This window comes from Marmota flaviventris, chromosome 14 (genome assembly GCF_047511675.1).
Source record: "Marmota flaviventris isolate mMarFla1 chromosome 14, mMarFla1.hap1, whole genome shotgun sequence".
NCBI classification, from domain to species: domain Eukaryota; kingdom Metazoa; phylum Chordata; class Mammalia; order Rodentia; family Sciuridae; genus Marmota; species Marmota flaviventris.
In genome coordinates this window covers 40,737,501-40,754,610 of record NC_092511.1, presented here as the reverse complement: position 1 = coordinate 40,754,610, position 17,110 = coordinate 40,737,501, and the positions used below count along the sequence as shown (strand labels likewise).

The following is a 17,110-nucleotide window of genomic DNA, read 5'->3' as shown; positions in this document are numbered from 1 at the left end:
GAGAGGCAGAACTCAACTGCACTCAGTTTGGCCAAGATGTCCTGCCACCTGCATCAGTGGTCCACGATTAGAAGGTCAGCATCATCAGTTATGTGGCTGGAGACACACTAAGAAATTATTGTGGGGAGAGATCTCTGAATCACTTTGGCTTATTCTACAGAAAATTCCAATGGCCTCTGCTTCACCAGCAACTCAAACTAGAACATGGTGGAAATAGACTCAAATCCTGCATATTTGGAATCATCATCCTGGGCCCTAAACCTCTTCATTCTTCCTGGGATAATACTCTTCTGTTGGGACTTTAAGCCAAGCCTTCTGGACATGATAAAAGATGATAATAAGGATTTCTGGAGGCAAAGACAGACACAACAGGCCAGGTGCAGCCCTATTGATCCAGCCTGATGTCGGAGGTCATCAGACCTTGAGACAAAGAAAATAAACTTAGTAATAATCATTTTCATTCATCACAACTGTGATTGCTTCAGGCAAAAATCATGAGCCAATGTTAAAACTATAAATTGAAAGTTTGAGGGACAAAAATGTACACCGTCTTGAAGAATTTCCTCACTCATGTGGGGTTTTTTAATTAATAAATAAAAATTAAACATATCTATGGAGAAAAGACAAGAGACGTAATATAAATTTTATCTTTTCAATGAAATGTATCTTTACACTTTGGAAATGACCTTTTTTGACTTTCAATTTCTATGGCCTAATATCCCCTATATGCTGTGAACATCTTGTGAGCTGCATCCCTAACTCATCTGTGCTTTTGGCAACACAATTAACATAGACCTGCCCACATAGTAGGTCGTTAATATGTTTCTGTAGTTAATGAACTAATTATTTCCCCAGGGTTCCCATGGCTTATTTTGTAAGCAACAGAGTCTAAAATAATGCTGATTTGCACAACTTTAAAATTTGAAATACATCAGTTTAAAAAATGCATTTCGCATTGAATTCCCCCTTCAAGTGTTTAGTTATTTGTGTATGCATATACACATCCTAATTTGTGGTAGTATTTCTCTTAAAAATCTCTAAGATTGCATATGTTACATAAATATAGGGATGTGGATTTCAGTAAGAACAATGGACAACATCGAAAAGAGGAAATGCAGACGCAAGAATCCAGCTGCTGTCAGAGAGATCTCCACAGGCAACACCTGCAGCAGCATCCCAAAGTGCTTTGAAGGCTTGGAGTGGCTATTCTGCTGAATAACTGAATATCCACAGAGCCAAGATCCATGACCTTGAGCACAGGAGATCTTTTCTGCTGAATGTGATCTTATTCCAAGAAAAGACAAATTATTCTTCTCAGTCGCCAAGAAAACCTCAAAGCTTTCAAACCCCTTTGCCTTAAGAGACGCCTCAAATTCACTAAGGGGACCCGCAGGATGGAGAGACCATAGATTGCTGCTGAATGAACGGCTTGGAAGTGTGAAAGTTTTCATTTTGTACAGAAGTCTGATGTTTCTAGGTTACATGCCAAGTGTAAAAAAAAAGGACTTTGACCTTAGGTAGGAAGAAGGCTGAAGGGCTGCTTCTGTGCTTTCCTAGAGTCTGAGCTAGATGAAGAATAAAGGATTTATTTCACTGAAGGGAATCAGAAGGATTGCCAAAGCCAGGAACATTCAGTCTTGACCCATTTTGCCCCTTCTTCCAGTTTCTCTCCTTACAGCATCCAAAGAGCCTGCTTTTTAATTAGTGAAACAATCAACAGGAAATGAGGGAAACGGGAAGAAACTCTTTGTCTTGAAATTGAAATACATGTGAAAAAAATTACAAGCAGAAATTTATTTAAAAGTTTTTGTGCAGAGCCTTTTAGTCGGCCTTTGGCTTGGTTGGAAATCCTGAGCCAATTGTTTGTTTATTAAGGTATAGCAGCAAAGAAAGCAAAAAATCAGTCCTTGGAACATTGGTCTTTTAGTAGAAGGAAAGGATCTTTAGACACTTAAGACTCTAGCCGGCATTGCACAGATGTGCAAGCTTATTGAAGAAAGATGAGCCTGTGGGGGAAGGTACTGATGGATGGGGTGTCCACTCTTCTCACCAACTTTTGGGACAGGCTCTTGTTCTGTGTCTGTCTTTATTTATTTTATCCTAGGACTGCCTTCCACGACTTTCTCCTGAGAGTGTAAAATCCTTGTTTTTAATGTTCATAGTGATATATTTTGCTTCCATGTACATTTAATCTGCTTTAGGTTTTGATGTTGTTGTTATTGGTTTTTTTTGTTGTTGTTGGATGGTTGATTTGGGGTACTATGGGTTGAACCCAGGGTTGCTCTAACCCAGAGCTTCATGCCTAGTCCTTTTGAGTTTTTTTTTTTATTATTATTATTTTATTATTATTATTTTGAGACAAGTTCTTGCTAAGTTGCTGAGGCTGGCCTTGAACTTGCAGTCCTCCTGCCTCAGCCTACCAAGTGGAGGACTGTAAGCATACTCTACTGAGTTCGGTGGTTGGTTGCTTCAGGTTTTATTCTGACCAGTAACTAAAGAATACTGTGAAAAACAGTTTTTTAAGGACTTGGAACATTTGTCTTCTTTCCCAAAATACTTAAACCTATACATTTTTGTGTGTCATGAATTTTAGAGATTGGCTGCATATTTAAATTCAAGAAAACTGAGGACAGTTGAATTCAGCTAATGGAGGACTTCTCAGAGTTTGGACAAATGTGATTGTCTAAGTTGGCAGCAGTTCCAGCCCTCCATTACCACTCAGATGATACTTCCTTCGGGAAGGAGATGTGTGGTGTCAGCATAGATTTTAGCTGTTCACGTTTCTGAGGGAGTTGGGTGTTCATTCATGTGGTTTTATGTAAAGATTGCCCTTAAAAAGAAAACTGTGATCTGAGATCAGATGCTTTTAAAGGCTGGTCTAATAAAGTAGCATGCACACATCCGGAAGGGGAGAAGGGAAAATGTACTTAAGTGCTTCTACTTAATTAAAGAAAGTATGCTAGATGGCTTTGTAGTTAGTCAAGCACTAGGCAAATGTAGGGCAACATGATACACAGTCAGGTCACATGTAAGGTGGAATTGCCTAAAAGAACCACAAAGTTTTTTTACACTATCATAACTAAATTAATAGAGAGTCAAACTATTACCCATTAAGTGCCTAGGTCATGTATTTCTGAACCCTGAATTCACTACCATTTCTGCACATTAAAATCATCTACAAAGCTCCTGAAAACTCCCAAGCCCAGGCCACCAAGTTTCTTGTTAAATTAGAATATATATTGAGGTAGGGGCTAGATCCAGGTATTATGATCTTTTTGTTTTTATTAATGCATTATACTTCATATTGGGGTTCCTTTTGACATAACGATACATGCACAGAGTGCTATTTGCTCCACTTCAGCTCCCAGTACTTCCTCTTTCCCTCCATTCTTCCCTCTCAGGTGTCACTACCTTTCAGTCTCTTTAGGTGGTTTTGTTTTGACACCAACTTGACAACCATTATGACTAGTTGACATTTTAATCACATCACCTCAGCCTGTCATATGTGGTTGTTGCTGGCATCAGCCAATCATTAGCTTCTTTTCAACATTGTGATGTTAATTTCATTTTTATTACAAAACAATACAGACTTTGTCCACAAGATGTATACTGTCAATTTAAAATAAAATGCATAATATGTTTTAAAGTAAGGCTATCTGAACATAGAAATCAAAGATTTTCATTAAAATAATATATATCAAGAAGCTGCAAAAACCAAGTTTTGAAGTTGATAAGCTTAACAAATTCATGTAAATATGAAGTAATAGTTGAAATGATTACTTCACTTTGAGGTTGTACTGAGAAAAATAATATTATTTGGTGATTTGAAAGAACATGAAGCTTTAATTTTATGTATTCGAAAGTTACACAATTCAGGTATTTGGGAAAGAAAATTAATTCTGAAGGGATGATATAATAATAGACTGTCCTATAGTCTTCAAAATTAATATTTTCTTCCATTCTGAAACTGGTACTATGTCCATTCAAATGTATTGAGAATAGCAGTAGAAATGCAGCAGAGTATAGTAGAAAGAGCATAGAAGGCAGAGATCCAAACTTTAGTCCAAGGTATTCAGAAGTCTTTTGCCACGCCTCTTCATGTCTCTGGGACTGTGTTTTCTTATTTGTAACATAGAAAATGCTGCACTAAATTGTGCTTTTCAATATTTGGGTGTTGAACCATTAGTGGATTATGAAATCAATTTAGAATAATGTTAATTTATGAATCATAGAAGAGTACATTGTAGGTAGAAATGTATATGAGTCCTGGGTAATCAATTAAGACATTTTTGAAATCTCTCAAATTAGATGGTCTAACATTTATAGTTTTATGAATAATCAGGAGGGAAGACCTGCAGTATGGTAACAGAAGTGGAGCACCTTCTTTCAAGAATGGGATTATATATTTTATATATATATATTATATATTTTATATCAAATATTCCATGTGGAGTGAAGAGTAAGATTTTTTTAAAGAAAAAATTTGTGTCCACATGGTTTTTGGTTTACTCATAACAAGTAGAAAAGGAAACAAAAACAAGCATATACACTCTGTGAATGTGGAATATGTCCTCTCCTTGAGACCAGGGAGAATTCTCACTGTGAGAAATGAATGGATGTTTTATGAATCATGGCTGCTAATTCAAGGGGCAGTGTTATTCAGTCTGGACAGAATGAATGTTCTTTAGTCTATTTGCCTCCAACCTGTAGAGTGGAAATGTGCTCTGCGTTTCCTATTCTTTTCTATATGTTTTTATCATTTAATTTTACATCTTTTGTTTAATGTTTGTTGGGAAATGGGTTCTTTCCCTGAAAAATAGGGCAAGGAAAGGTGTAGTACTTTACAAAAGAAAGAAAGAAAGAAAGAAAGGAAGGAAAGAAGGAAGGAAGGAAGGAAGGAAGGAAGGAAGGAAGGAAGAAAACCAAAAATCCAAAACAAAAATCAAATCAAAACAAAAACAACACACAACAAAAAAACCCCAAACCAACTAAAATAACCACATCAAATTTCAACCTAAACTGGTTCTTGGAATTAACCAGGAACTAAAACATAACAGTGAAACATCAAGAGATCCAACTCAATATTAGTAAACTAAAACATGTGGCTAGAGGTTTTCCAGTTTACTTTTGTGGTCATCCTTGTTTGGGATCAACTGATCAAGAGATCCAATTTCTTATCCCAATTTACCTGTGACTAGCCATACACATCAGAGAAATCCTCCTCAAAATCCTTTTTGGGTGTCCCTCTTCCAACTATAAAGTTCACAATTCTGCAATTCATTGAGGTTTCTGTTAAAGTTTCACAGTGCAAATAAAGTTAGTTACAAATCAGCTGAAGTTCACTATTTATATTGTACTCCTAATATTTAAATGTACTGGTAAAACTAAAAAGGAGATAGCAATAATTCTACACTTTAGGAAGGGCATTCTTTTAATAATGGGTCCCCCTACCAGCTGGTGTTGAAGAACGACTAGGCTGTCCTCTCACATGTCCATGTTTATAATTCTGTCCCTTCCCTTCATTCCTAACACAGAAGACTGATCCTGGAGTAGACTTTTTATGCCAGTTGAGGCAATTGAAGAATTGGGAATTTGAAAGGAATTTCTTTGCCAAGATTTGATGGTTTAACAATTCCTTCTTTTCAGTGAGACACTTCAGAAATCCTTCTGATACATTCTGTGTCTTCACAGTAAAACTGAAGCTCTACTGGAGATGGGAAGGAAGTAAAACACCAAGGCATCCATCACATATAATGAGCTAATTTTTGCCCAATGTATCTAGAATGTTGCTAGTTTTATACCATCCTTCAGAGAATTGAGAAAACAGTACTCAAATTAGATGAAGAAACTGGGATGGGAAAAAACCGAGTTAGACAATATTTATTCATGATGTTTTCAACACAGGTATGATAGATGGAGTGAGGGGAGATTATATAACATTGATATGTAAATAATATGATAATAATAAAATAATAATATGTCATTATAGTTCAGGTCTTATTTTTCAAAAATCTGAAATGTGGCATGACTGGATCACTATAGCCAGTGTATTAAAAGCATCTCAGATTCAGCTATGTTTCCTTTTTAATAGCAATTGGCCACCAAGCATAATATGGAGAACTGAATCTGGGGCTCCTAATTCCACATTAAGAGATCTAGTTATAGGAAAATACTAATTCTGGTTGATTGCTAATTCCATACTTTTGAGAAACAAGCGTAATTAATTCACACATATTTATAGTAAATAACATTAGACTTCTTCTAAAATATATTATTTTTCTAGAATTTATATTAATATGCTGAAGTACCTTAAATTGGGAGGAAAAAATAACCATCAAAAACATTCTTCTGACACCCCAAAAAATCCACTGAAGAATGTTTTTTTCTGGGCTAAGGAGACAAGTAATTGAAAGTATCCTTTTGAATTAATGTCAGTTTATTTTTTATGAATTTTTAAGTCCTCACAGAACAAGAGGAGAGCTACCTCTGGAATCCCAAGGAGGTAGAGGTTTCCATGGAAAGTTCCTTTTAAAAACAGCATCCAGCAGAAATCTTTAAAGACATTTTAACTCTAGCATGTCGCCTGGTTTTTATCAGCAGGAACGGAAAGAGTTTGGCACAGAATTGGGCTCGAGTAAGTGTTTATTGAATGAATAGATGAAACAGCGGCTCATAAATCAAGAATGTTATAGAAGCAGAGAATTTTTAGAATGGAAAGATCACACTGGAGATCACTTAGTCCAGCTCCATCCCTTTGCCAGGGAAGAAAATGAGGCCCAGGGTGGCTAAGTGGGGTGGCCAAAGGCAGAGAATGGAAAAGTGGCTGAGGAGAAACCAGTGCACAGGTGTCAGGATACTTAGCCGAATAGTGTTTCCCAAGAGAATGAAAAAAAGAAGAAGAAGAAGTAAAAAGTAAAAATATCAAAATTATTTTGCAGGTCTTCCAGTTATAACCCTGTTAAAATTATCAAACCACCAATAAAGACTTGTATTTTCTTTTCTTCCTTTTCTCTGTTGACAGTATTTCCATCTCTTTCATACTTTATGAACCATAACTAACCTAATACTTCTAAATTTAAGGTGTTCGTCCTAGCTATATCCTGGGTAATAAAAGATGTGGTCATACTAATGTTTTAAAACTCTTGGGCTGTCCTTTGAAATACAGTGGTTACTTTAATGATGATGATCATGAGAGCCAACGTTAATTAATTGCCTACCATGTGCCCGGTATGATTTTGTTTTATATATGTAACAGCATGTTGAATGAAAAGTTTTCTCATAAAATTGTTGCTGTTGCCCCCTGAAACAAGAATATGAATGGCCCTCATTATAAATAGAACCTCCCCAAACTGGCTGTTATCTCCATCAGCATTAACTAACTAGAAGACATTAAAACTGTTTTTTTTTTTTTAACAACTCCAAACACACTGCCAATTCCTCACCTCACATCTTCTGTACCTAGGCAATGAGGGATGAATGAACAGAGAGAAGAGAATTGCCAGGTCATGGGCTGTGAAAACGTACTGTTCACAGAACAGTGTGCTTCCTTCAGCCAAGATAACCAAAGGAAGAACCTGTGGTAGCATCAGGTGCAGAGACTGAGTATGCCTGAAAAACAGGAGAGCTGGCATGCCACCCTCTATGGGCATGACTTTGTAGGAACCAAGCTTGCTGAAGCTGGGTCGAAACAGAAGTGGCCATGGGAAGTTCCTGAGAAAGAAAGAAGGAAACTGGAAGAATGGGTGGGGCCAGCAGGAATGTAGCCTTCGCCTTCACATATGATGTAGTTGGATGCCTATGATTCTGTTGGTCAAGCAGACACCCCCATTGGGCTTTGGCATGAACCATCTGGCAAGTATCACTCCCAAAAAGGGCACTTGCTGGGACAATGGATTATAGTAAGCAGATGTTGTGAAGTTTACCAAGAGAAGGTCATCTAGGGTCAGTGAGGGTAAAACAGAGCAACAAGTACAGCCAAAAGAAAGAGGACTATAGGATTAACCACTGTATTGACTCTTCCATCTCCTTCTCCACACCCCACTAAAATTTGAAAGAGCCATCTCCAAAGGAGGGGTTATGCATCAAGTCATACTACACCCCCTCCACAAATAAAAACCATGAGATCATGAGGCATGAAAGTTAAGTCAAATCTAAGTGTAAACATTAAATTAGCCTAAGTTTTCAATAAACAAAAACAGCCAGAAATTCAAGGATTCTGCCTAAGAGTTTGTTTAAATATGGGCAGAAGTAGTAACTATGCATGTTTAAAAACAGTGACTGTTTTCTAATACATCCATAATAAATATTCCTTCATATTTATACCCAATAATTGAGAGTCTTTAATGAACTTATTGCATATATTGTCTTATTTAATCCTCATAAGCACTCTATTAAATGGATGTCAATATTATTGCTTTCATTTAGTGATGAAAAATTCAAGACTTTAAGGTGATCAATTATTTGCCTACGACTTCATGAGGACTATATATAGCTGATGTTCCTGTGATCCATAACTTCATAAATGTTGGTCTAACGACTGATCCCCTACCTACCCAGAGTAACTTCTCCACACAGTGGCCAGACCTATCTTTTTGTATTTAAATTAAGTCATGTCACTTCCCAGATGACAAAAACACAACGTATTTCCATTGTATACAGAATAAAGTCCTAAAATTTGACCAAGATTTAGAAGGCCCTACAGGATCTAGCCCCACTTCACATCTCTGTTCTCATCTCGTTTGTTCTATGTTGCCTGTCTTACTAAGCTCAGTGTTCACTGATTTTTTTTTCCTATTTTAAGAATGAACAAATATTTTCTTAGTTTAGAAGGTTGCAATTTCAGATGTGGTTTTTCATCATTCAGGTCTCAGTTGAACTATCATCTTCGAAGAGAGCTTTCCCAGTTACCTAAATCAATCAGGCTGCCCTAGTCATTGTCACACTCTAATGGCACACTTCTGCTTGCTCAGTATCACATATGATGGTTTTTGCTTGTTTATGGCTTTATCTCTCTCACCAGTTTGATGAGAATGGAGACCCTGAGGGCCTTGTTTATTGATGCATTTTAATGCCTAAAACAGTGTGTCCAAACTGTGGACATCTGATATATAACTGAAAAATGAACAGTGCCTGAATGAATATCAATCTCTCTCTGTACTAGATGTTTACATGGGTTACCTTTGAATTCAATAGTCATTTTTGTCTTGAGATCAGAGGTATGCCCATGAGTTTCCAGCATCTCTCCTCTCTTCTTTCTCTAGTGCAAAGAATGGTATTCTACAATTTATCTCTTCACGATTTATACTGATTTTAATGTATTCAAACTTACTATTTTATGTTATTTTAATAATGGGTTAGCAATCTATCATTTGAAAAAATAAAATAAATCACAAAGACTTGGTCAAGCAAGGGGGTGAGTGGAGGTACATAAATACATCTTCTCCCATCCCAACATAGTTCCTCATTATACTCATTACATATTTATTTACTTCCTCCTCTACTTAAGATACCAGGGATATGAAGATAACGTTAGTTCTTTCTTTCTTTTAAGAAATTGCCATTCTTGTTTTAAGCATGGTAGACTTTGACTTAACAGTACGTATATCCTCCATTGCTAGGTATTATTAATTTTAGAATGTTCCAAGTTCATTTATCTGTAATAAGTGGAAAAGTTGCAGCTCAGCTCCATCAGTGTTCATTGAGTCTGGTCATATCTAGAATGCATGATTGTTTTCAGTTTCAGCAGAGTATGAACAAAGATATTTCTCAAAAGAATCATAAATGCAGTTGCATGAAACTTATTAAGTTCATTCACTAACAATGATGACTTGTTAGACTGTACCAAGAGATATACACCCTTTACATTCATCCAGAAGAGTTTCCAAACCAAGAGAGAATTCTATTGTAATATTGCCTAAAGATGAAACACGATGAGAATAGGAAATCAGAGACTACTTTTAATGATTTAAAGACTGGACTCTCTGCTGGATGCATATTAAATAGATATTTGACATAACTACACACTGATCAGTTCTCTCCATTGCTTTTTCCCCTCCCTAGGCTTATTTTTCCAATCAAAACATGCAAAGTAATTGAGCTGGATGTTTATCCCTTTAGAAAAATGCCATGATATCAATATATTTTTTTCTTTAACTCTGAAATAATAGATGCCAAAAAAATTCCTTACAATTCTTAAAGAATAAATTGCAGCAATGTAAGTATCTGTTTAACAATAGCACTCTCAAACCTGACTTTATAGTCACCCAGGAGATCACATCATAGTGCAAATTCTTTATCAAAGGTTGAGGAGGGGTTCTGAGATCCTTAATTTCTCACAAGCTCCAGGTCATGCTAATGACCTTGTCCCCTAGGCCATAGTCAGAATGGCATATCACAAGAGATCATGTTTTTAAAGCAATTTTACTCTACATGATGCTTTCCATATGAAGTTCTCTGCCACTCTGCTTTTACTTTCCAAGAGGCTATTACTTGCATTTATTTTAAAAAATCAAATTCTGTAATTTAGATCAGTTTACTCAATGGCCAAAATTGTTGGATAACTTATAACATAGATTTTAGAGTTAAAGGCAGTATTGCTCTGATTTTAGGAAGAATCGTAAATTGTGTACTCTTTGGAACTTGGTTAAACGGGTAAATTGTTTAGTATAGATTACCCTAAGTTGGTAACAAAGTGATTTCCTTCTTGAAATGTACCCCATATCCATTTTATAAATGAGAATTGTCTATAAAGACAGAATAGCAATAAATCTGCTATGATTAAAATTCTTTTCCTATCATTTACTTCTTTATTAAATAACCATAATTATCACCCAGAGAATTCAGATGTTTTTACAGAGAATCTGTAAGAACTGTGTTTTCATTTGGATTGTGTTAATGATTTCCTTCAGGTTAAAAGATGCTGGCATCTATTTTTTACAGATCCTGTCATTGGGGTTTGAGCCTGAGGCAGGCTCAGAAACTGCATACCTTATGAATGCCAGGGTGCATGTCCACTGCCCTGCTTGTGGACCATATGATTTCTGTATGACCGACTGGTCATCAGTCCAGGCAGGCACACCATCTCCTGTTTGGGTGTTAGCACTTGTGGTTATTTAAACAAATGCAAATTAGTTATATGATAGGGTCATGTCATGTTTTCTTTTGGAGAAAATCATACTAAGGTTGAAGCCTCATTTAGTTTTTGGTCATGAATTAGAGACCCATATCATGAAATACCACAGAATTAAGGAATTGTCTGAGACTGGAATTAAGTGGGCAAGGATTATATTCTGGCTTTCGCCTAAGTAGCTATGACTGTAATTTTGCTGTTGGGCCCTCAACCTATTAAATAAATGAGGACATTGGACTAAATAATATGTAAGACTTCTTTACTTTTCTTCTTTTTTTTTTTTTTTGTTTTGTTTTAGTTGTAGGTTGTAGACAGGCACAATACCTTTGTTTTACTTGCTTATGTAGTGCTGAGGATCAAACCCAGTGCACCATGCATGCAAGCCAAGCATGCTACCACCAACCACAACCCCAGCTTTTCTTTTTTGATGACTTCAAATTTATCATCAAGAGTTTACCCCTACCTTAGGGTTATTTCATGGAAGCTTGGCCGTTTATTTTCAAATTGCTTGCTTCAGAGTCTATCTAATGTGAATAAAACCTTGAATGGATACTTTATAAAACATGATTTCTTACTGCCAAATAGTAGAAGTTAGCCTCATCATTTACTAGGTTGAATCACATTTAAGGATTTCAGAATGCTTTATAACTTTGTGTCAGTTGAAAATCTAAGACAAGACTGAACTACTCTTCCTTTCAAGTAACACTGTTTCCATAGAGTAATCAATCCATTGTTTTAATTCCTAAACTGCAGAGGGTTGTGGCAAATAAAATGATGTGATTTCTTGGTAAATTTCTTAGAGACTGAAGTTTTATCCTGGCATGAGTTTCAGTAGACAAACTTTTCTGTTTTTCTAAATTTATTTGATCTTTATAGTCTGAAGATACCCAGGCTTATTATTTAATTTAATAATGTAAACTTCAAGTGTGTGCCTTTGTTTTTTGGTAAAATGTTCTTGTGTATTTTCTTCTGAAGGAAAAAAATAAGTGAATCACATCTTTCATTCAAGTGTTTTTATTTTATATATATATATATATATATATTTTTTTTTTTCATTTATTGACTTTTGGCTTCTTTTGGGCTGAAAGCAATCTTAGAAATTCACAATTATAGTGAAGGCTTACAGATCTGTGTTATTTGGGATTAGATGAAAAAAGAAAAGCAATCAAGAATAATAATGCAGGAAAACAGACATTCTTCATGCGATGGGGACCATGGGCCCTCTTTCTGCCCATGGGCATCCTTGTCCTTCAAATGTAGGGTAATTTGCTTATAGATTATTTGCTGAAGTTCAGTGAACTTGGAGGCTATAGAAATGTAAAATCAAATTCATAAGAGTGTGCCCCATGCACAGGAAAAAAGAAGGGGCCTTATCTTAAGAATTAATTTCTATGTCAACTTGGGAAGCCATTCAATCTCTTGATTAATAGTCCTTCCTATGAAGCAGAAATCAGTGATTCTGGTATGAGAAGGGATGCATTTATTCAGGCCACCACCATTCAAGGACTCTCTTCATTTTGATATCAGTCCTTAATCAACATAATTTTTACATCCATGCAGCCTATGTTTTCTAAATCTTATGAAGTTAGTATGAAGATCAAATGATATTAAGGGATATTAATACGCATTAAAAAGCTTTTAATCATGACAATTAAAATTATTACCACTGTGATTAGTTTTTACTTATAATAGAAGCATTAATAAGAACAGTGTCTTATTCATATCATCTTATTGATCAGGAGAGAATAATCACGTTAGTTCTGTCTGTGCCCATTCAGATTATTTAATATTTACACAGTAAACATACCAAGGAGTGCATATATCATAAGTATACAGCTATATGGGTTGTCTTCACTGTGAACATACCTGTAGCTAACAACCAAATCCAGAGCAGAATATTACTAGCACCACAGAGTCCTTCTCACTTTCCTTCCTCACTATCTCCACGAAAGGTAGCTATTACCTTAATTTTCAACAGCATAGTTTGCCTTGTGCTTAAACTTTTGCAAAATGGGATGAAGTTTACTCATCATTATTACTGTGGGATTTATTCATATATCTACAAGTAATTGTATAGCATATATTCTCACTGATGTTTAATATTCCATTGAGTGACTCTACTTCAATCTGTTTATCTTTTCTACCATAAATTATTATTTCAGTACTGGTCAATTTGAGGTTATTATGTAGGCTGTCACTACAAACATTCTGGTATATTATTATCCTGATGATCTATATATGCATTTTTCTTATATATAAGCTTATGAGTAAGATTCATAGGTTAGACCTATGTTCTGCCTTAAAAGATAATGTCAATTTCCTGAAGTTATTCCCACTAACATTCTATGAGAGTGTCAACTGCTCCCCACCCTCACTCTTTGTATTTTTTTTTGTCTTTTTCATTTTATTCATTCTGGTGGAATATGATCACATTTCATTATGATTTAATTTGTATTTCTCTGAGGACCTAATGAAATTAAATATCTTTTCACATTAATGTTCTTTTATTTAAGAGTGCTCAAGTATTTTTCTACTTTCCCTATTGTCTAACTTTTTATTATTAATTTGTATAAGTTCTTCATGTATCTTGGATGTAAGTATTTTTTGACATATGCATGGCTGTGGGTCTAATTTCTTTTTCATTTTTATTGTTTTAACACATATAAGGTATTTGAGAATTGCATTTTAAAATTGACCTAGACCTATTCATTAAGAGCTCCATACAAAAGCATAAATACTTCACTGTGCTCCTTGGCATTTGCATATGATATGGCACAAATTTTAATGACAAAAACGTTAAGGTAGCGAAGAGCTCAAAACAATATAATCCTCTTATACTATAGAAAATAAAGTGATTTTGTATTTTCATGTAGTATGTATGTTCTTTTATGAAAGGGAACAAGGAAAAAAAATTTCCTGCTTAGCTTCATGAATCATTTATGGCATTTTAAGATAATTGCATATTACAAAATGTAAATTTTTCTAAAACCATGTAATTACATTTAATGCAAATGTGAATTACCTAAATTTGTAATTAAACAACATATGTGGTATATTTTCATTTTGAAGTAACAGAAATGTAGTGTTAAAATACATCAACACTCATACACTTCAGAGCTCATGACCTAATGAAGTGCAACTCTGGGTAGTGTTCTCCCCCTAGCTCTGCCACATTATCTGTCAAAGCAATCCTTTTCTTTCTTTTTTTTTTTTAATAATTCATTCTGAGTTACACAGACTTGTAATGGCATGAGGTCTCTTGGATAAAATGCTATAGCCTTTAAATATACCAAACCTCTTCAATTCCCAAAACTTATTCAGTTATTTAAGTGGATGCTTTCTGAATATATTATATGCTTTCCAGCCTTATTAAACAGGTAGACTAAACATAATTATTATTTTCTTACTACAAACACATAGTTTGTCATTTTTTCCCCCTAGCTTTCTGAATGCTATCTGGCACTACCCTCTGACCTTCCTAAAGGGGGCCTGGCATATCAGACAGAAACTGGATTGGTAGTCTAGCTCTGCTACAGGCACGTTTTATGAAATTGACAGTTGTTTAAACCTGATGGGCTTCATTTTCTTAATAACAGAAATGCAGGGGTTGAGCTGGAGGAGGGTCTGTAATGCTTCCACTGGCACAGAGATCTGCTCTGAGTATTCAGTAGGAGGAAAAATTGTTACAAATGTCATCGTTAGAAAAGTAGGTCTCACCATGGAGGATGTATGTATATATTGATAAACCAGAATCCTCATAATGACTTATCATCAAAAACAGAACAATTAGTATGGAGAAATGAGTGAAAAACACTAGAGAATAGTATCTTTATTGATACTTTTCTAAAGACTGAGACCCCAAATTCTTTATCCTCTGACAAATAACCATGGGACTATGCATAAGGCCAAGCGGAGCCCAGAGCAGCTGGCCAGTTTTTATCTTGCCCATGCTCTCAACAACGGTAGAGAAGAATGAATATCAATGGGTTTGCCCAAATCTGGGATCTTTCTATATTTTCTTTTTAATTTTGGTCAGTTTTGTGGCTGTGATATGCAATCTGTATATAATTTGTTTTTTGCCTTTCTTTGAATATTGGTAGGATTGCTTATTTTTCATTTATCCATAGGCCACATTTATCTTTTTTCCTATGAAATTCTCAACAGTTCTTTTTTCCTTTTCTCCCTTTGTCTTTTTTCATATTGATTTATTGGGGTACTTGCCAGATCCTACATTATTGATTAATATGAAATGAAAACGTTTGCACTCATCTTTTCATATAACCTCTTACTCTTTATTGAAAAACAGATTTTCTTAATTTTAATGTGGATGAATTTATTAATACCTTTAGTACCTTTTATGCCTGTTGTATAAATCCTACTAAGCATTTACATGTTTGTTTGTTTTTTTAAATATATCCTTAGTCCAGATAGAATTGGTTTTTGTGATACAATGATGTAAAGATCCAATTTCACTTTGTTTATCTAGATGACCAGATGTCTCAGCATCATTTATTGGCAAATCTATCCTTTGCTCATTATCTTCAGTGTCTGAATCAATATAAATTATTTTTCATATACTTAGGAGTATTTTAGCTTATCTTTATTCTCCTCTTAATATATACTAGTAATTGTCACAATTTCATCATAAATGTCCATCTTTATACAGGCAACTTGCTTCATCTTTCTCTGGAATATTTTAGTTATTTTACACACTTTGTTTTGCCTATAGAATCAACATTTCACATTAATTTTTAAAATTCATTGAGATTTTTATTGGAATTTTATTGAATCTATACATCTACTTATATATGTTAAAACATTGATTATCCCCACAATATAGAACCCCACAATCTCTCTAAAATATCTTATTAAGCCAAGTGATATTTGTAGATCATTTTGGTCTTTCAGTTTATACAGCCATATTTGCTAATGTGATGTTATTTTTATCTCTTATAATCTTTATACTGTTCATATATTTTCTTGTCTTTCTGTAATAGCTGCAATTTCAAATATGGTATTGGGTAGAAATTTTGATAGTGGAAATCCTTTTCCATTTCTGATCTTAAAGAGTATATTCTGGATTTCATTAGTATGGCTTATGTTCTTTGTTCTAGATCATTTATCACACTTTTCCCTTTAAGTAGACAAGGAGAAAGGCATCTGCCATTCATCAGCTTTACCAGATGCTTATGCTGAATGTCTCATTTTATCTTCATACCAATCCCCAAAGTTCAGTGTCACTCACCAGTTTCAGAAAGTGGAACTTGGGAAGATAATTGCTCCCAGTCACAACAAGTGGCCAACTTGCAATCTAAACTCATATTTTGGATCATCTCTCCCCCTCATATTACAGTTATATTTAGTTGTGTTGGTGCCTAATCTTAATCATATTGAACTGACCAGGGAAGCAGACACCTTTACTGTAAACATTCTGATATAGAAATGAGGTTAGCTATGGCCACTCTTTATCCCAAATCAGTACTGGTCTTTAATATTGCAGCATGAACAACCTGTAGTTTGAATATTTGAAGGGGAGGGACCCACTGGTATAGATCAAGCTGTCTTTCCTATGACTCTTACTCTGAACATTGTGTGTTGGACCTGACTGCTAGTCTTCATTATTTATCAATAGTCCATGACTATTGTAACAGGGTTCAATCCCTTGTGAACATCCCTAGTGCTGACTTATGGTCTTACGCAGTGCCATGGCTTGGCTATCTATGGCCACTATGACTTGTTTCTTCATTCAGGAACTCAAGTCATCTGGCACAGAGGAGTTGAAACCTTGATTTGAGCTCAGATTCCAAGATATAAGTTACCAAATGAAAATAGTCCTGAAGTAAAAACCTGTTCTCAGGAGAAGAGTGGAATGCCTGCTGGTATACAAACCCTCCAGTGGCCATAACAGCAAAACTATGTTACCAGTGGAACAGATTAAATTTCTGCATTATCACTTATAATTCTATGTTTATAGTTTACTGC

General features: G+C 35.1%; 1 protein-coding gene across 6 annotated transcripts in view; it reads left to right on the top strand.

Annotated features, from left to right (window-relative positions):
* The window catches only part of Nrxn1 (neurexin 1), a 1,089,464-nt gene that overhangs the window by 407,184 nt on the left and 665,170 nt on the right, over window positions 1-17,110 (top strand). The window lies entirely within an intron of this gene.